The sequence below is a fragment of the Heloderma suspectum genome, chromosome 2 (genome assembly GCF_057233095.1).
Source record: "Heloderma suspectum isolate Gila_16-S chromosome 2, 16-S_ref, whole genome shotgun sequence".
Lineage (NCBI taxonomy): Eukaryota > Metazoa > Chordata > Lepidosauria > Squamata > Helodermatidae > Heloderma > Heloderma suspectum.
The window spans coordinates 359985870-359991941 of NC_139459.1; positions in this window are offsets into that span (position 1 = coordinate 359985870).

The following is a 6072-nucleotide window of genomic DNA, read 5'->3' on the forward strand; positions in this document are numbered from 1 at the left end:
TCATCTTTGTTGCCTCCTCTGAACCCTCTCCAGTTTGTCTGCATCCTTCTTAAAGTGTGGTACCCAGAACTGGACACAGTACTCCAGATGAGGCCTAACCAGTGCTGAGTAAAGGGGAACTAGTACTTCCCAGGATTTGGAAGCTATGCTTCTATTAATGCAGCCCTAAAGAGCATTGGCCTTTTTTGCAGCCACATCACATTGTTGGCTCATATTCACCTTGTGATCGAGAACAATTCCAAGATCCTTCTCACTTGTCGTGTTGTTGAGCCACGTATCCCCCATCTTGTAACTGTGCATTTCGTTTCTTTTTCCTAGGTGTAGAACTTGGCATTTATCGCTATTAAATGTCATTCTGTTGTTTTCTGCCCAGTGCGCCAGTCTATCAAGATCCCTTTGAATTTTGTTTCTGTCTTCCAAAGTATTAGGTATCCCACCCAATTTGGTGTCATCTGCAAATTTGATCAGCATTCCCTGCACCTCCTCCTCCAAGTCATGAATAAAAATGTTGAAGAGCACTGGGCCCAGGACTGAGCTCTGCGGTACCCCACTTGTTACCTCTCCCCAGGTTGAGAAGATCCCATTGATAAGCACTCTTTGAGTCCAATTCTGTAACCAACTGTGGATCCACCGGATCGTTGTTTCATCTAGCCCACTTTGAGCTAGTTTGCTCATCAGGATATCATGGGGAACTTTGTCGAAAGCTTTGCTGAAGTCGAGGTATATGATGTCTACAGCATTCCCACGGTCTACAAGGGAGGTTACTTGATCAAAAAATGAGATCAGATTCCTCTGGCAGGACTTGTTTTTGACAAGTCCGTGTTGGCTTCGAGTAATCACTGCATTGTTTTCAAGGTGCTTCCAGATGGATTGCTTTATCATCTGCTCCAAAATTTTCCCAGGGATTGATGTCAGACTGACTGGTCTGTAGTTCCCAGGTTCCTCCTTTTTACCCTTTTTGAAGATAGGGACAACATTAGCCCTCCTCCAGTCATCTGGCACTTCCCCCATCCTCCATGATTTCTCAAAGAGAATAGACAGCGATTCTGAGAGTTCTTCTGTCAGTTCCTTTATTACTCTAGGATGCAGTTCATTGGGCCCTGGAGATCTGAACTCATTCAAAGTAATTAGGAGTTCCTTGACCATATGCCTATCGATCTCAAGCTGCAATCCTGCCCCTTCAGCCTGCACTTTGCCTTTGCCAGGGGGGTCATAGACCCTCTTTTGGGAGAAGACTGAGCCAAAGTAGAAATTGAGCACCTCTGCCTTTTCTTTGTCATGTTATCGTTTTGCCATCCTTATTTAATAGCTGAACAACCATTTCTTTCCTCTGCCTTTTACTATGCACGTAGCTGAAGAAAGCCTTTTTGTTGTTTTTAGCATCCCTCGCTAACCTCAGCTCGTTCTCAGCTTTAGCCTTCCTGACGCCATCCCTGCAATTCTGTGCTACCTGCCTGTACTCTTCCTTTGTAGCTTGGCCTTCCTTCCACTTCCTATATGTGTCCTTTTTTGTTTCAGGTCATCCCTAAGCTTTTTGTGATGCCACATTAGCTTCTTCTGTTGTCTTCCACCTTTTCTTCTTGTTGGAATTGTTTGTAATTGTGCCTTGATTGTCAGTGTGATTGTGATTGTCAGTGATGATTCTCTTGTGAATTCATTTGTCTTTTTAGGCAAGGGTCCTTGACTGTGAGCTTACTGTAGAGCCGGGAAAGGTGCAGAAAAGGGAAAGCCAAAGGCTGGAGCATTTTGTTCATTACAAAAGACTAAGGATGTCTCTACATTAAAGAGAAAACCCTCAGTCCTCCCATGTAATTGCTGAGAGGGGACGTTTTCCACAGACCTCAATGAAATATCACCATCTGGTGGCTGTTTTAATAGCGCAACAACAAATGTACACAGTAAGGAAAAACCAGGATATTTTATTAGCTTATTTTCTCTGGGTCTTTTTAACATGGAATAACTGGGAAATATCACTTATATGCCCTGGAGGTTGACAACGTCATGAAAAGGACCTGCAAACTTCCATGAATGACCCACCACGAGTGCATGGTAAAAGTCTCGTGTGATGATGCCCAGAGCAATTGGAGCTATTTAGCTTAGAAGAAAAGACCACTGAGGAGGGACATGAGATATGACGATGACATTACGCATAGCGCAGAGACATTATGCATAGCTGCATAGCGCAGACATGCATAGCGCAGAAGAGATTTTTTCTTCCTCACTCAGTTTTTGGACCAATATGATGCCCAGCATGTAATCATTACAGCCAGCCTTCTTTACCTTTGAATTGCTTCATGATGTCCTGCGGAATGGAATGTATATCGCAAAATCCCCAGACCCTCCTCTTCAGCTCATGTGTAAAAACCACAGGATTCTTAAAATGATCTTAATCCTGGTGTAGAGAAACAAAGTTAGTTCACCATCCTACTGATGCAGAATACTAAGGACAACAAGGTCTGTGAGCTCCACTCCTCCAACTCTACAACCCTCAACTGCCAAAAGGCTTTCTTCTCTCTTAAGTGACTCCACTTCTTCTCCCTTGCTGCCCCTCAAACAGGGCTGGTCAAGACATTTTACTGCCTGAGGTGGAGGACAAGATGGCCCCTCCCTCCAAATTCCATACACAAAGCCAGTTGGGCTGACAGCATCTTCTACAACACCATTTTCTTTCTGTCCCCTTGCCAAAAGAGCCAAAAACAAACATACTTCAGCCTTCCCCAAAAGGATGCCCTCCGGGTGTTTTGGACAACAACTCCCAGAATTCTTGACCATTGGCTATGCTGGCTGGGGCTGATGGGAAGTGAAGTCCAAAACATCTGGAGGGCACCAGGTTGGGGAAGGCTGCTCCTACATGTATTATGTGGGGGACCTGATTTGAATTGTGGCCCTGGTGTTAGTGGGGCGTTAACCCTTTGCCCTCGGAGCAGTCCTGATCCAGATCAAGTCCCCCATCCCTGCTATTTGCATTGGTGGGGCGGGGGGGGGACTCACATTGGAAGGAATGGGAGGGGTTTTTTTTACAATGCAAATAGCATGCTCAGGGGACTCAATCTGGGTCAGGACCACAATGGGGGGCAAAGAGTTAAAGAACCCTTACCACCTACCCCAGGTTCCTGATTCAGATTGCATTCCCCGTACCTACAATTTACTTTTCAAAATCCATTCACACAGCTGCTGAGTCAATGGTGTCTTACCAAGTTTGGGCTTGAAAGAAAGTGATTGGTCCAAGCAGCGGTGCCTGTTCTTCATGGAAGGCAGAGAATATCACTGAACCTCTATTATATCAGCAGTGTAAACCATATCCTGATTTCAAGGGTGGGAAACAGGAATTATCTGAACCTTTGCAGACCCCTAGACATGAAAAGTAGTTGCTGTAACACCATTTAGGAGGCAGTTCCTTTCAGGAGAATAGGTGGAGTGAGCGAACACCACTCAGAACAAAGTGAGTGTTGCATCCTTCTCAGTGTAGGGAGTGTGTCTGTAAGCAACAAAGCCACCGCTTGCCTCGCCTTTGAACGCTCTCAGGTGGGCAGGCCGTGTTTAATCGTGTCAATCGCTGCCTATTTGCTACTGGGCCAGGTTTAAGGTATTAGTGCTAGTGTACAAAGCCCTAAACAACTTGGGACCAGGATACCTGAGAGAGCGCCTCCTTCCCTACCAACCTGCCCAGTCACTGAGGTCATCAGAGGGCATGTTCCTGGTGGTTCCACATGGACCTATGGCCTGAATGGAGTCCACCAGGAGAAGAGCCTTCAGCGTGGTGGCCCCCTTTCTTTGGAACTCCCTGCCCGTGGAGGTCAGGCAGGCACCAACACTGCATTGTTTCCGGTGCCTCCTGAAAACAGCACTGTTCCAGGAGGCATTTATTCCTTAACTGACCAGCCACGGTTTCTATTGGCATTCTGTTTTTAAAAGCATAATTTTAATATGGTGTTTTAATCTTTTTATTCTTTTACTATTTTATTTTTTATTTTCACCACTCCGAAATCTTTTTTAGATGGGGAGCAGTATACAAATATTGTAAATAAATAAATAAATAAATAAATAACTTTACACAGAAGGGTGAGTTAGGCCCCCATAAAGTGGGCCCTGTAAATAAATGAACAAACATGTCTTTATTAAAGGCAGATTCCAGAGAGATAAGAGGCGGGGTGGGGGAGGGTCTACAAGCATATGCCTTGACATTAAATCTCACTGACCATTTAAAAGGAGCTGATTGAGGGAAGAAGTTGGTAAACACAAATATTTGACAGATACAGCGCTCTCCCCCCCCCCCCACACCATGACTAGCAAGGCAAGAAAACACATAAGGAAAAACGGAAAGATTGCAGGAAAATTCCATAGAGCAGGAATAAGCAACCTGATGCCCTCCAAATGTTTTCGACTACACCTCCCATGACCCCTGGCCACTGAGTGCCCATGCTCCCTGGGGCTGATGGGAGCTGTAGTCCAAAACATCTGCAGGACACCGCCAGTTGGTCTGCCCTTGGCTTAGCATAGCTTTCCCCAGCCTGATGCCCCTCCAGAACTCTTTAGGACTACAACTCCCAGCGTTCTCACTATTGGCCAGACCAGCCAGGGATGGTTGGAGTTGAAGCCCAAAAGGTCTGGGAGGCACCAGGTTGCCCACCTTTGGCCTAGAGAGAGATCTTACCCTATTGAATGAGGAGAGGCATCCAGTGCCTAGCTAGCGGCAGCCGGGGTGCGCAGTTTGAGCCTCCCCCCTTTTTGTTGCGGGGTGGGGGGAGAGAGAGAGATGTGCGGGGGGAGCGGGACGACTGCTGCAGGAGAGGCTCTTAAGAAGGGGTGAGCCTAAAGTGAGCCAGGAGGCAGCAAGGCCACAGGTTTTACTGCCTCTGCTCCTCTTCCTCCTCCATACCGGAAGTGAGGCCTGCTGGTGTCTAGTTAGTCAGGCCTTTCCTGATTGTCAGTTTCTTTCTCTCTCACACCCACACAAGCATAGACACCAGGCTGCCCCGCGCAGCGAAAGTGCACACCCCACTCAGGTAAGGATCTCTGGATCCACAGGCATGTTTCCTTGGGAGGAAAAGCCCCGCCGGGTGACATGTGACATGCAACTGTTGGTGCTGATTCAGAATTCCCTCAGCGGGGCCCGCTCCCCAAGTAATTACTTAATTAATGAATTTGGAGTGACGCCTGGTTTGCAGGACTAACTTTACAGGCCTTACGCTTCGGCAGTTCTGTGGGCGGTTGTGGCTCTACCCTGGCCATATTCTTCCCCTGTTAACCTTGCCTCTGTTTATTTGTTTTACTTACTCAGCACATTTATAACCCCTTTTTCAGCCAAGATTGGTTCCTGGAATGCTTTGCAGTGTCGACGGAATTACTACTGAAAAGTAGTAACTAAAAGTAGTAACTACTGAAAAGTAGTAACATAGCAAGGCTCTGGCAGGTAACATAGCAAGGCTCTGGCAAACCCCATCTATTTATTTGTATGATGTATTTTTGCATGGCTGTGAGTGGTTTTATGTCCTTTCAGGCCTACTGCTGCTCTGGTAGAGAGTGACCCCCTTTCCCACCCAACGGATGAGGATCAAGCCCTGTTAGGTAGTGGGGATGGGGCAGAAGAGCTCGGCCTGAGCGAGGCGGCCACTCACGCATTGCCAAAAAAGAGGACACAGATGTTAATAGAAATTAGTATGTTGTTGTTAACATATAAAGTCCTAAACAACGTGGGTCCTGGTTACACTGGGATTGCATCACCACTTATGTCCCTATCTGGTCTTTGCTCTCCTCGGAAGGAGCACTTCTGATGGTGCCACGTGGTGCTGAGTTTCACCTCAGGAGTATTTGTAAGAGAGCATCTAGTGTTGCAGCACCTGCTCTCCGCACTCCCAACCGAGATCAGACGGGCATCTACAGCTGTGACCTCTAAAATGCAATCCTATGCATGTTTACCCAGGAGAACGTTCTACTGTGTTCAGTGAGGCTTACTCCCATGTCAGTGTATTTAGGATTGTTGCCTTAGATGTCTTCTTTAGATCTACCACTTTACGCAAGCTTTTCTAACCCAGTTAGAGTCAGAGTTTTCTAAGCCAGTTAGAGTCAAGA